The sequence below is a fragment of the Lithobates pipiens genome, unplaced genomic scaffold (assembly GCF_037356315.1).
Source record: "Lithobates pipiens isolate NorthernLeopardFrog02 unplaced genomic scaffold, aLitPip1_a1.2 Scaffold_10, whole genome shotgun sequence".
NCBI lineage: Eukaryota > Metazoa > Chordata > Amphibia > Anura > Ranidae > Lithobates > Lithobates pipiens.
The window spans coordinates 70,681,729-70,696,348 of record NW_027507686.1 but is presented as its reverse complement, the minus strand read 5'-3'; the positions used below and the strand labels follow the sequence as shown (position 1 = coordinate 70,696,348).

General features: G+C 45.2%; 1 protein-coding gene, 1 long non-coding RNA gene and 2 other non-coding genes across 13 annotated transcripts in view; all 4 read left to right on the top strand.

The window, feature by feature from the left end:
* LOC143932516 (uncharacterized) overlaps positions 1-3,299 on the top strand; it is a 65,101-nt gene extending 61,802 nt beyond the window's left edge. For all 10 annotated transcript variants that reach the window (XR_013262979.1, XR_013262978.1, XR_013262972.1 and 7 more), the window contains one exon: positions 3,062-3,299. The gene's annotated coding sequence lies outside the window, so the exon portion shown is untranslated. The remainder of the gene's footprint in view (positions 1-3,061) is intronic.
* On the top strand, positions 2,894-2,992 carry LOC143956488 (small nucleolar RNA SNORD22). Its single transcript, XR_013269934.1, has one exon. It is a non-coding gene; the product is annotated as a small nucleolar RNA SNORD22 (small nucleolar RNA).
* Positions 3,300-6,216: 2,917 nt separating the features above from the next.
* On the top strand, positions 6,217-9,035 carry LOC143932603 (uncharacterized). Its single transcript, XR_013262981.1, has 2 exons — positions 6,217-6,387; positions 8,808-9,035. It is a non-coding gene; the product is annotated as an uncharacterized LOC143932603 (long non-coding RNA).
* On the top strand, positions 8,615-8,740 carry LOC143956475 (small nucleolar RNA SNORD22). Its single transcript, XR_013269930.1, has one exon. It is a non-coding gene; the product is annotated as a small nucleolar RNA SNORD22 (small nucleolar RNA).
* Positions 9,036-14,620: the final 5,585 nt, after the last annotated feature.

The following is a 14,620-nucleotide window of genomic DNA, read 5'->3' as shown; positions in this document are numbered from 1 at the left end:
ACATCTATTGGAGAGGGACCTGGGAAGGACAGTAAGACACTTAGAAGGTCTCGGTTGGCTGATAACCAGGGAGAAATCAAGTATGATTGCATCTCAGTCGATAAAGTTCCTGGGATACACCATCGACTCCAGACAGGAAAAGATTTTTCTCCCAGTAGAGAATAGAAAAGGTTCAGAGTGCTGTGAAGAGGACCCAGACAAACCTGCCTATTTCTATCAGGGCAGCTATGTCCGTTTTGGGCCTCCTCACAGCATCCATCCCTGCAGTGCAATGGGCACGACTCCATGCAAGGGATCTCCAACAGCCAATATTGACGAATTGGTCCTACAGGGAGTCCCTGGAGAAGCAATTCAGGATGCCCCCTCAGGTTCAGAGAAAGCTCTGGTGGTGGAGTCACTCAAATCTAGACAAGGGTCTACTTTGGTGTTTTCCGGTAGACCGGAGGTTGACTACAGATGCAAGCTCCTGGGGGTGGGGTGCCCACCTGGAAGGACAGATGGCCCAGGGGAGCTGGACAGTCAAAGAGGCTAGGAGATCCTCCAATTGGAGGGAACTCAGGTCCATCCTGCTGGGTCTATGGGCCTTCAAAGAAGTGGTTCAAGGTCTCCATATCCAGGTCTTATCCGACAACGCCACAGCTGTATCCTATATAACAAGGCAGGGGGGCACAAGAAGCAGGGTGCTGCTATCCCTGGCCAGTCAGATTCTGTCATGGGCAGAAAGCAACCTGAGGTCCATATCAGCAGTACACCTAAAAGGAGACCTGAATTTTGTAGCGGATTTTCTGAGCAGGGAAAAAATTTGGGAGTCAGAATGGAGCCTGAACCCCAATGTTTTTCAAGATCTGACAGTGAGATTGGGTCTGCCTCAGATCTATTCGCATCAAGGAGCAACACCAAAGTGAAGGCCTTCTTCTCTTTAAACAGGCAAGATCAAGCAAGGGGACTGGATGCCCTAGCACAACCGTGGAACTTCCACTTGTGCTACGCTTTCTCCCCTTTTCAGATGATCCCTTTGGTTCTGAAGAAATTGCAGGGGGAATCCACAAGTCTGATTCTAGTGGCTCCCTTTTGGCCCAAAAGGACATGGTTTGCAACCATACAGAGGATGGCGGTGGGACCCCACTGGGTTCTTCCGCTTCGAAGAGATCTCCTAACCCAGGGACCTCTTCAGCATCCGAATATCGGGCAACTCAACCTAACTGGGTGGTTACTGAGGAGCAAATCTTAAAAAGAAAGGGGTTATCTGATAAGCTCGTCACAACCCTCTTAGGAAGTAGGAAAGATACTACTAGGTCAATTTATTTTAAAACGTGGAAACGTTTTAACTCCTGGTGCCTATCAAAGGAATTCCCTCCCCAGGAGATACTTTTGGTTCTAGAATTTCTCCATGAGGGCATGGAACTAGGGTTGGCAGCCATTACCCTGAAGGCACAGGTGGCTGCTTTATCGGTTTTTCTTGAGAGACAGTTATCTCAAGAACTGCTTATTAGATTTTTTTTTTTAAGGCATTGGCCAGAGCTAGGCCTATACCATTTAAGTTTTTTCCAAAATGGGACTTGTCATTGGTTCTACAGGCATTGACCAGAGAACCTATTGAACCCCCAGAGGAAGCGACTATCAGGTTTTGGTCGCTTAAGTTAATTCTTTTAGTGGCTATTACATCTGCTAGAAGAGTAAGCGCGTTACAAGCCTTATCAATAGTGGAGCCTTTCTGTTACATATTTCCGGACCGGGTGGTTCTTAAAACTGACCCGGGTTTCCTGCCAAAAGTCTCAACAGCCTACCATAGGACGCAGAAAATAATTCTACCTACCTTTTGTCATTAACCTTCAAATGCTAAGGAGAGGTCTTTTCATAGCCTAGATGTAAGAATGTGTCTATTACACTATCTAGGGATCACAAGTAAGTTCAGGAAGTCAAACTCTCTCTTCGTCGTATTCTCAGGACCACGGAAGGGCTATAGTGTGTCCAAGAATACTATAGCTAGGTGGCTACGAATGGTTATTAGGGAAGCCTATAGAGCATCCGGAATAGAGCCCCCCTCAGGGGTAGTCGCCCATTCCAATCGGGCAGTAGCAACATCCTGGGCGGAAAGAGCAGGGGCCTCTCTGAGTCGGATCTGTAAAGCGGCTACGTGGACAAGCTTCTCCACCTTCACCCGCCACTACCGGTTGGACCTGCTTTCAGCTTCAGATCAATCGTTTGGCAGAAAGGTTCTGCAGGCGGTGGTCCCACCCTAGAGTAAGTACTCTTATCTCCAGGTGCTGTCCTGAAAGACGAAGGGAGAAAACCCTAGTTAGACTTACCGGTATTTCTACAAGTCTTTCAGGACAGCGCCGATGACCCACCCTAGATTGTATTTGAAAAATGTGGTGTTATTGCTATGTTCTGCTTATTTAATTTCAGCATGGCTGGAGGTACTCTATGAACAACTGAGGCCATGGTGGAGGTGTCCGGTCTTTAAAGTGATCTGCAGTGTTTCCTGGGAAAGTGGGTGGAGCTGCGCTCTCTCCAGGTGCTGTCCTGAAAGACTCGTAGAAATATAGTTACCGGTAAGTCTAACTAAAGTTTTTTTTTTTTTTTTTTTTTTATTTTTTTTTATTCTGGATAATTGAACCTCCAAACATCTAACAGACCCTAGAGATTATAATTGCGGTTGTTGGAATATTTTCTCACACTGTTTGCGCAGCAGTCTTTCAAATGTGTGCTTGTTTTTACAAAAAAAAACTTGAATTGACTAAACTGTAAAGTTAGTGCAATTTGTCTATGTGAGACACTACACCACAATTGTGATCTTTAGGCTAAGCAAAAAGCGATTCTCATTTTGGCCAGAATCATCCAGCTCTAGGAGCTGTGGAGGATGGCAGCAAGGGCTCTTTATCTGAACGATCCCTAAGGATGAAACCTTCACATGTCTGACCAGCTGATCTCCACCAGAGCCTGAAAAGGTGAACCCACTGGTGTAGTCTGCTGGAAAAGTCTGAAGGGATTGACTTTTAAAGCAATGTTAAGTACTGTTTAAGCATGCAATATATGTAATGGTATTCTTTTTTTGTAGGCTCGGAGGAACTTGTAAAGGAGCATTGTGAAGACCTTCAATAAAATTACAAAAGTGCTGCACTTTCCTGCCTGAGACCAATCTTGCTCAACAGTGATGTTTAGAACTCATCAGCTCAACCTTCCAGATTGTCTTTTGTAGTGCATCCTTGGCACTACTGCACCTTAACAGATTGGACTAGTTTTGCTACATCATCGTAAACTGAAGCCAAATAAAAAAAAAATCATAATTGGGTGTAGCTCGTCGCTTTTTTCTTTTTGCAAATATTCACTAGTAAGCCTGCATAAACTGCACAATTCTAGTCAAGAGGGCACTCAACCAAGTACAACATGGGTATTGAGATTATGAATGTTGTGCACTAATCCATGAACACAATCTTAAAGGGTCCCAAAAACCTGTTGTGCTAGGACAACAGAAAAGATAAGGAGTTGATCTGCTGGGGAAGAATATGAATCGCTCATTTAGCCAATCTTCAGCCAAGAGGTACCTTGCCATTTGATTTTACACTTCTACCAGAGGAAGGAGGAACACAAGGATTGGGCTAGTACTGTAAAGGTTAAACAAGGCATCCATTTGCCCGAGGGGTTCTAAACATTTATAGTAATAGTTGGTGGCAGAATTGATGGGGGGGGGGGGGGTTGTCCACAGCAATAGCTCTGAGATGGGGGTCAAATTAGACAGTGGTGGTTCTGCTTCTGGGTGATGGATTGATGCGTGGTTTAGGCTGTGATATTGTAACTTCCAATGCTGTGCCCTTGATTTAGATTGTCTTTTGTAAATTCATCCTTCAGTGTTTGAAGTGGTAAAAGTTCAAGTGTGTGGAGATTTTTTTTTTTTTTTTTTTTGTAACCAGTCATCTTGGTAATGCTGGGACCCCTCCTTGGAGCTGTGGGTTGAGTGTATGATCTAAAAACATGCCGCATCTGTTGCCCTCATGCGTCATCACCCCTATTTGTGACTGGTGGTGCAGTGCTGGTTCCATGCAGTGCATTAAGAGGCTTTACTGTTTCTCCTGGATACAACAGACCACTTAAATCTAGCCTGTGGTTACTATCCCATCACCCCATGGGCTATTGACTAGACTAGTAGTCTTCAGAATGCAATTCAATCTGAAAATAGGTGGACGCTCATTCAATTTTTTTTTTTTTTTTTTTTTTTTTTACAAAGCATTGCATGCTAGGTGAAATATTGGTAGAGTTTAACAAAATGAGAGCAACTGTTTGTTTGTTCTTAGAAGCAATGAGCTTGTCTTCAGCTTGTTAGTTTTTTTTTTTTTTCTTCACCTCTACCCTAGACATTAATGGGTGGAAGCTAAATGGCATTCATGATTTAAATCTTTCAGTGGGCTTGAGGATTTCTAAGCTCATGGCATGCCACCCTTTGTTTTTTTTTACTAGGTGGGCTTTGTCTTGGTGGTTGATGTGGGTCTGTCATGCTTTCCCTTGCTGACTGAGCACATGACTGGGGGTGGGCTGCCGGGTGGAGTGTGCAGTCCTTGTCTTGTGTCAATGATGACTTGTCACAGACCTGTTCTGGGAATACTCCAAGGACAGCTTTTGTCTCTGAGCAACACCTGATGGCAAGGCTAGTAAATGTAATTGTGTAAAGTTTTCATATTTCCTTTTAGGTGCCAGCCACGTGTAGCAGAACTGGTAAGTGTTCTAGTTTGAGGTGACAAGGTCTCTAGTCAATGTACAAGTAGCCCTGCCACAAGGATGATGAACTTTAACTTTCTGTATTGGCAGTGGGGATAACCTCACTGAGTGACACCTGTAATGTCACTCCATCCAAGACATGTCTGGGTTTTCATGCCTCTTTGCTTAATATTCAAAAAGTTGATCTTCAGCCAGCGCAACTCATACATGCTATGCCATTTAGAATGTTCCTCTGGTCGTGTGCCATCAACTTCAGTAAGATTTCAAAGCTGCACATCAGTGCAACTTGTGCTGCTGATTTCATTGTGGCCTAGTAAGGTTGAATAAAGACAACAGTCCATCCAGTTCAACCTATGTAGGTGTAATTGTGCCAATGTCTAATTTCCCATAGCCCTGTGTTAAGATGCACATCAGTCTCATTCATACTCCCTGCTGATGCCACATCATGGGAGTTCCACATCCTTATTGCCCTGACAGTGAAACCCCCCCTGCAGTTTAAGGTTAAACTGCTTCTCCAATCTCATGTGGCCCCATGTCCTCTTGCACAGCTTGAGACTTTTTTCCTATGCTGGGATCACCATTGAGGTATTTGTAAATTGCTATCGTATCCCCTCTCAAGCGTTGTTTTTACAGCAAATGCGTTTGCTTGTAGGCGTTGCTCATGGGGTCAATCAGTCTATTTATTTTGTTGCCCTTTGGACTCTCATTCCATCACATCCCTTCTGAGGCCTGGTGATCAGAACTGGACAGACTACTCCAGATGTGCTCTAATAAGTTTATAAAGTGGTAGGGGGGTGAAGAATCCGCTATACCCTGAGCTGGCATTCTGCTGGCTGTGACTAGCATCGTCGCTATGCTGAAGAGATCCCCCTGTCCTATCATGTACAGTCCCCCATTGGATAGCGTCTGCTGTGTACTGCGCATGCGCAGTACAAAGCACACATTCCAAAAATAGCCGAAGATGAACGGCGCCTGCGCCGTGAGTCCAAGTTCTAGCCCCACCATCCAAGTGGACATAGAGTTGGAATATAAAAGAGCCAAGTGCGCTGAGCCCGAAGCTTGGCGAGCGAAGGGCCCTCTAATTTTCCCAGCCCTATGTCCGCTTGGATGGTGGGGCTAACACCTCGACTCACGGCGCAGGCGCCGTTCATCTTCGGAGATTTTCTGAAGCTTCATAGTTAGTAAGGTTGAATGAAGACACCAGTCCATCCAGTTCAACCTGAGTCTACAATGGTCCCTATTTCTGTACATTGCACACTCACATCCATTGCTACCCTCAAGGAACCCACAATCCAAGGTCCCCATTCATATACTAGGGCCAATTTTGGACAGAAGCCAATTAACTTACCTGTATGTCTTTGGATTGTGGGAGGAAACCAGAGTACCCGGAGGAAACCCGCACAGGGAGAACATGCAAACTCCAGGCAGGTAGTGTCATGGTTGGGATTCAAACCAGTGACCCTTACTTACTGCTAGGTGAGAGTGCTAACCACTACACCACTGTGCCGCAGCCTTCAAGCGCAGTACAGGGCGGACACTATATGATGGCCGGACTGAATATGCCAGAACACCCCCTCTAGCTGTAGTCAGACTGGTTTTTGTAAAGATGTGCTTTTTACCTCTTTCACTTTGTCCTTACAGCTTTCAACTGGAGGAAAATTTTGGTTTAAGGTAAGATGTGAAAACTGGATTATGTTTAGTCATTCTGCTTAATTGCACCATATATGAATCCACTTGGGAGATCCCTACCAGTAGCAGTTTAAGTCTGACAGTGATATGGCACTGCTTTACAGTTAGCAGTATTAAGAGGAGTTCCCCTTAAAAAACTAAAAATGTAAGGCCCACCTTATTGCAACAGGATCACAAGTGATTTGCCTAAGGTGGTACACCGTAAATTATGCAAAAATACCAAATCCTCCATGCATGCTGTGTACAGTAGTGTCCTAACTATGTTCAATATGCTTTTTGAAATCCACATGACCACAAATGTTTGACTATAGCTTAGGAGGTTCTCCTTGTTCAACATGGTAAATCCAAAATGTAGGGTGTAACAGCAGCACACCTGGCTATGTGGTTGAGTATTGTGAATGAGAGAACTAAAAGTACCAACAAGCTTTGCAGCTGATGGCCCTCTAGGTATTTTGATGCTTCCTGTTTAACTTCCTGTACAAGCAAACTGTCTGTAGTAGCCTGAGACTGCATCTGTAATCTGCTGATCACATGTTGCAATGCTTTGTAGCCTCCTAGTAAATGCAGTCTTGCAAAAGTCTAATTTAATTCTAGCCATGCATTAACTACACCTGCTAAAATGGCATTCAGAAGGAACTCCCTTTGAGCCCAAAAGGCATCTAACATCAATTTCAATCCCGCAAAGGTGCACTGTCTAAAACTTGACTGCACATAAATAAGACATACAGTGACAGAATGCTGATGTGGTATAATCAGCTGGATGGAGCAGTCTAGTTGAATGTCCAAGTGCCTAACTTGAGCATGTGCTGAGGGGTGGCTTGCAAAGTGTTAAACTAGGCTCACACATGCCAACTATAGTTGCAGTCCCTTTTTAAAAGGGGTCAAGCTTGGTTCACTTGAACCAAACCTAATCTCGCAGTATCTTCAAAAACTGACTGCAGCAGTCCTGGACATGTGTGAGCAAATGGGTCTTTTGCATATGTGAACCACTTTAAGGCCCCATTCACACCTGAGCGTTTAGTGTTTTGTAGCTTCAGGCTTCAAGCTACAAGAGGGGGAAAAAATCCATTATTCTCAATGGAGATGGTTCACATCTCCACTCCATGTTGCCTGAAGCTCAAACAAGTTCCGGACCCTTTTTTGTCGCTCGAATCGAGCAGATTTGGGCGTTTTTCTTCTTTTTATATTGACCTTTTGCCCTGCACAAAATTGCGGAAAAACAGCGAAATCGTGGTAAATTTGCGATTTTCTGCTTGAAAACGATACGCTCAAGTGTGAATGCAGCTTTGGATTTGGGACCTGATCTTCTCAGGTCCCTCTTTGCTGCTCCTGGCTCCTCCCTGTCAAGTGCCCCACAGCAAGCGGGTTGCTATGGGGCAGCTGAGCTTTATCTTCCTGTGTCCATTCAGACATGGAGCTGCTGTTTGCTGCCTCTCTCTCTCCATTGTTTAACTGATCTTGACAGCAGTAGGAGCCAGTGGTGCTGTCTCAGACCATCAAAAGTCCAAGATGGCCAATAGACTTGTGGACAGATAAAGCTCAGTTAAATACATGCTGGGGAGGCTCCTACACACAAGACTTTATCTTCATGCATGAAGATAAAAAAACCTTTTGCCTTTACAACTCCTTTAAAGATCTGAGCTAGGCTATTTAGCTGATGTGCAACATGCTTGTGCTTATATTTTTATTATTTTTTTCTGGCCAGCTGTTAGAGCTGCACAATCTTTAAAGAATCAATTCAACCCCAGCACAATATTACGTTTCCTAATGCAGTGCAGAGTTCTCTGGTCACTTATGGCTGTCAAAAAGGCCAAGTTTATCACCACATCCTTTGCTGGAACTAGAGAAGGGTAACACTTGGTGCTTTTAGCTCAAAGGAATTGACTTCAGTCTGTAAATGAAGTCAGTTTAACCACTTAAAAACTAATCCTTTCTCTTGCTTACAGGTATCAAGTATTCTGGATAATTGAACCTCAACATCTAACAGACCCTAGAGATTATAATTGCAGTTTTTAGAATATCTTCTCACTGTGCAGCAGTCTTTTAAATGTGCTTGAATTGACTAAACTGTAAAGTCTGCGCAATTTTTCTGTGATACATTACACCACAATTGTGATCTTTAGGCTAAGAAAAAATTTTCATTTTGGCCAGAATCATCCAGCTCTAGGAGCTGTGGAGGATGGCAGCAAGGGCTCTTTATCTGAACGATCCCTAAGGATGAAACCTTCACATGTCCGACCAGCTGATCTCCACCAGAGCCTGAAAAGGTGAACCCACTGGTGTAGTCAGCTGGAAGAGATGGATAACCTGTTCCTGATGGAACAGTCTGAGGGGATTGACTTTTAAAGCAATGTTAAGTACTGTTTAAGCATGCAATATATGTAATGGTATTCTTTTTGTAGGTTCACAGGAACTTGTAAAGGAGCATTGTGAAGACCTTCAATAAAATTACAAAAGTGCTGCACTTTCCTGCCTGAGACCAATCTTGCTCAACAGTGATGTTTAGAACTCATCAGCTCAACCCTCCAGATTCTTTTGTAGTGCATCCTTGGCACTACTGTGCCTTAACAGATTGGACTAGATTTGCTACATCATCGTAAACGGAAGCCAAATAAAAATTTTCATAACAATTGGGTGTGGCTCATAGCTTTTTTTCTTTTTGCAAATATTCACTTGTAAGCCTGCATAAACTGCACAATTCTAGTAAGAGGGCACTTAACCAAGTACAACATGGGTATTTGAGATTATGAATGTTGTGAACTGTAATCTATGAACACAATCTTAAAGGGTCCCAAAAACTTGTTGTGCTAGGACAACAAAAAAGATAAGGAGTTGATCTGCTGAAGGATATGAATCCCTTGTTTAGTCAAACTGATTCACCTGGCTGTAAAATGTGCAATTTGTCATTAAAGTGGTTGTAAACCCTTACAACACACTTTGACCTACAGGTAAGCCTAGATTAAGGCTTACCTGTAGGTCCAAGAAATATCTCCTAAACCTATACGGTTTAGGAGATATTTGCCCGAAGACGGGCACCGCTGTCTACGGCGCATGAGCTGTAGACAGCAGCATGCAGGCGCACTGAGCATGGCATTTCCAAGAACGGAGCTGCTGCGCGTGTTGGCTCCCGTGCGCATGCGCGAGAGTGACGTCATCGCGGCTTCGCCGAATGACAGCGTCGGAGCTGCGAGACCCCACCGAGAAGATGGATGCGCCGGACTACAGGGGACAGCGGTGACTTCGCGGGCTCCTGTGTCAGGTAAGTGACACATAATGGACTACTATGCGATGCATAGTAGTCCATTATGCTTTGCCTTTGCAGGGAATGAAAGAGGAAGTAAACTCATCAGGGTTTACTTCCTCTTTAAGGATAAGTCCAATCTTCAGCCAAGAGGTACCTTGCCATTTGATTTTACACTTCTACCAGGGGAAGGATGAACACAAGGATTGGGCAGTACTGTAAAGGTTAATCAGGGCATCCATTTGCCCAAGGGGTTCTAAACATTTATGGTTGGTGGCAGAATTAAGAGGGGGGGTCCACATCACTTACTCTGCTGTGATGATGGGGGTCAACTAGACAGTGGTGGTTCTGCTTCTGGGTGATGGATTGATGCATGGTTTAGGCTGTGAGATATATATATATATATATATATATATATATATATATATATAAATATAATATATATTAGCTACCAATGCTGTGCCCTTGATTTCGATTGTCTTGTAAATTCATCCTTCAGTGTTTGAAGCGGTAAAAGTTCAAGTGTGTGGAGATTTTTTTTTTTTTTTTTGTAACCAGTCATCTTGGTAATGCTGGACCCCTCCTAGGAGCTGTGGGTTGAGTGTATGATCTAAAAACATGCTGCGTCTGTTGCCCTCATGCGTCATCACCCCCGTTTGACTGTATGGTGGTGCTGTGCTGGTTCCATGCAGTGCATTAAGAGGCTTTTGGAGACTTTTCTGTTTCTCCTGAATACAGCAGACCACTTAAATGAATGAGCTGGTGTGCCTGCTTGGGATAGTAACCACAGGCTAGATTCACATCACCCCATGGGCTATTGATTAGACTAGTAGTCTTCAGAATGCAATGCGATCTGCAAATAGGTGGACTGTCATTCTTCTGTGTCTTTTTTTTTTTTTTTTTTTCTCCCCACAAAGCCTTGCATGCTAGGAGAAATATTGGTGGGGTTTAACAAAATAAGAGCAACTGTTTTTTGTGCTGAGAAGGAATGAGCTTGTCTCCAGCTTGTTAGGTGTTGGGTTTTTTTCTCCCCCCGCCCTATACACTTATGGGTGAAAGCTAAATGGCATTCATGTTTTAAATCTTTCAGTGGACTTGTGAGGATTTCTAAGCTCATGGCATGTCTCCCTTTGTCTTATTACTGGGTGGGCTTTGTCTTGGTGGTTGATGTGGGTCTGTCATTCTTTCCCTTGCTGACTGAGCACATGACTGGGGGTGGGCTGCCGTATGGAGGGTGCAGTCCTTGTCTTGTGTCAATGATGACTTGTCTCACAGACCTGTTCTGGGAATACTCAAAGGACAGCTTTTGTCTCTGAGCAACACCTGATGGCAAGGCTAGTAAATTGTGTAAAGTTTTCATATTTCCTTTTAGGTGCCAGCCATGTGTAGCAGAACTGGTAAGTGTTCTAGGTTGAGGTGACAAGGTCTCTAGTCAATGTACAAGTAGCCCCACAACAAGGATGATTAACTTTAACTTTCTCTATTGGCAGTGGGGATAACCTCACTGAGTGACACCTGTAATGTCACTCCATCCAAGACATGTCTGGGTTTTCATGCCTGTTTGCTTTTGCCTAATATTCAAAAAGTTGATCTTCAGCACAACTCGTACATGCTATTGACTGTTTGGAATGTTCCTCTGTCTGGCCATGTGTTATCGACTTCAGTAAGATTTCAAAGCTGCACATTTGCACTGCTGATTTCATTGTGACCTAGTAAGTAAGGTTGAATAAAGACAATAGTCCGTCCAGTTCAACCTATGTAGGTGTAATTGTGCCAATGTCTAATTTCCCATAGCCCTGTGTTAAGATGCACATCAGTTTCATTCATACTCCCTGCTGATGCCACAAATCATGGGAGTTCCACATCCTTATTGCCCTGACAGTGAAATCCCCCTGCAGTTTAAGGTTATACTGCTTCTCCAATCTCATGTGGCCCCATGTCCTCTTGCACAGCTTGAGACTTTTTTTCCTATGCTGGGATCACCATTGAGGTATTTGTAAATTGCTATCGTACCCCCTCTCAAGCATTGTTTTTACAGCAAATGCGTTTGCTTGTAGGCGTTGCTCATGGGGTCAATCAGTCTATTTATTTTGTTGCCCTTTGGACTCTCATTCCATCACATCCCTTCTGAGGCCTGGTGATCAGAACTGGACAGAATACTACAGATGTGCTCTGTGGTAGGGTTATCACTGGAGTATATCCCCCCTTTATGCATGTTAACCACTTCCATACTGGGCCTCTTTCATGTAAATCACCTTTTTGCTAGAAAATTACTCAGAACCCCCAAACATATTTATATATAAATTTAGCAGACACCCTAGGGAAAATGGCAGTCATTGCAACTTTCTATCATGCGCAATTTTCCAAACTCATTTTTTAATTCATGAAACAATTTTCTCCCCCCAAAAAAACAAAAGCTAGCATTTTTTTTTTTTTTTGGTGAAAGATGTTATGCCGAGTAAATGGATGTCTAACATGTCATGCTTTAAAATTGCACACTGATAGAATGGCGCCAAGCTTCAGTACTTAATCTCCATAGGTGACTCCTTAAAAATAGTTTTACAGGTTACTAGAGGTCTAGTGCTAGAGTTGTTGCACACGCTCTAACAGACACAGTGATGCCTCACGTGTATAGTTTGAATGGCGTTTACATGTGAGCACGACTTGCATGCATGTTCGCTTCTGACCTCGAGCTTTCGGGGACAGAGGCATTTTAAATTTTCTCTTGTATTCACCGACCGACACAGCTCCTCTTATAACCATTGGGTTGTTATGCCCTATTGCTAGGAGATGCTAGGCATTAGTTGTAACACAACTCGGAATTCTTTGTTCCATCTAGGGTGTGGTCCCTTGGGCAACAACCCTCCACCTTGCCATGCAGTCATCCGTTTTGCCTAGTGAAGGACCTAGGAACCCTACAGGCCCATCGGCCCTTGCATATTTTTTATTTATTTTTTGCAGAAATATGTCTTTGCACAAGATTGATCCTTTGATCTGCTATCAACAGCCGGCTGGGTAACAGGCTGGATAGTCTTATCCTTGTAGTCTCCCCAGTCCGGCCATCGAGAGTGTGCAGGCCGCAGCTACACGCTCGGCAATCCACACCGAAAACCTCAGCTCCAGAGGTGGTCGTGAGCTTTTATGCTCCGGGGCATACGTATGACCAGCCACCCTGTACTGATCAGTGAGTGGGTCTGTGATGGAATGTCTCCCAGCTCTTTAGGACTGGCAAGTACAGCTCTGCCTGCCTTGGCGAGGCTGGGCATTCCCTGGGAGGTCGATTTGGGGGTCCCTCACCTTCCTCTCCTCTCCCCTGTCCCTATCCCCCCTCTGGGAGATACTGCATGTGGCTGCTGAGCAGTGGGTGGTTGTCTATGCAGGGGCTCTCACCTGGGGGGGTGGCGGGCCGCGCTGGCTAGCGGTTGCCTGTTCCTTATGCCCCTGGAAGGTGTCTGAGGTTTTGCTGATGTCCTGTACAGCACTGTGTTCACTGCCATCGTTTTCTCCCTGTACCTCATGGAGCTGCTTTGGTGGCCATTTTAGGTGTGGGCAAGGGCAGCATGCACTCCTAGGCTTCAGCAGCCATTTTCCTGGTGATTTCCTATACAGGACACCGGCAGCCATGTTCTTGAAGCCTGAACGTGTTTTTTGGTGTTCTCACATCCATTTTCCCTGTTTTTTGTCTTTGTATTGGATGCTGAATGGCCATTTTATTGAAGCCTGAGCACATTTCAGAGCGGTTTTGGCACCCTTTGCAGCTGCTGCGACCGACAGCTTTGCATCCTCTACACCTACTACTTGATGGATAACGAAGAACTCCTCAGGGTGGGGAGTCCGGCGGGAAAAAGCCCCTAAGGACAGTCAGTCCCACCATCCTCACTGCTGCTGGTTAGGTCCCTTGAGGGTGGCACAGGGGTAGGGTCAGCATGACTTCAGAAACTAGTGTTTCTTACCATGAAATCCAGGCAATTGCAACTGGGTCACCTGCAGACTGCGCAGTGCCCATGGACACCCTGACGGCGGTCATCCGTTCGTTGCCAAGATGGAGGCGGTACATGGGAAGAAGGGTGCAGTAAAGCGGCCTCTGGGCCCCCCCACGTCCTCTGGGGAGAGCTCTGACGCAGACTGGTCCTGCTGAGGCTGGTGACCCCTGCTCTGTCTTGTCAGGTGATGCTGACCAGGACCATTCAGACAGTGAGGCTGAGTCCGAGTCTGTGTGACATAGAGCTTGTTGGAGCACTTATCACAGCTGTGCGTGATACCCTGAAGATTCAGGAGCCAGCAGATCCCTCTGCTGATGTAGCGGCCCCTTTTGGGTCCCACAAGGTGGTCTAAGGTGTTCCCGTATCTGACTTATTTTGACAAGTTCATTTTCAAGGAATGGGGTCGCCCGCAACTGACCTTTTCATTCCCCAAATACATGGCGGTGCATTGCCCTTTTGAGGAGAGACTTCTCAAAAAAAATGGTCGGCTTCTAGTTGTGGAACCCCCCCAGTATCCAGGTTAAATAAAGTAACCACAACCCTGGGAGAGGGGACTCCTGTATTCAAGGATCCCACAGACAGGAAGGCCGAGGCAGTGGCTCGTTCCTTATTTACGGTTGTGGGGTCAGCCGTGCGACCACTACTGGGATCCGCACTTGTGTCAGACACTGAGTGGGCAAAACTTTTGCATGGCGAATTGGGAGAGCAACAGGCTTCTGTCTGCGTGGAACTAGCAGACAAACTAGTGCAAGACCTTAAGTACATCTGTGACGCGGCCCTGGATACTGTTATCCAGGGCTTCAGTGTCAGCTGTGGTGCTGAGGCACCTGATTTGGCTAATATTCTGGTCTGCTGACCAGGCATTCAAAAAAGCACTGACGGATCTTCCCTTCCTTGGCGACCGGCTCTTTGGATGACATTAAGAATGCCGCAGGTGGTAAGAGTACCTTACACCCACAGGCCAGGAAGGCTAAGGAGCCACTCCATAGAC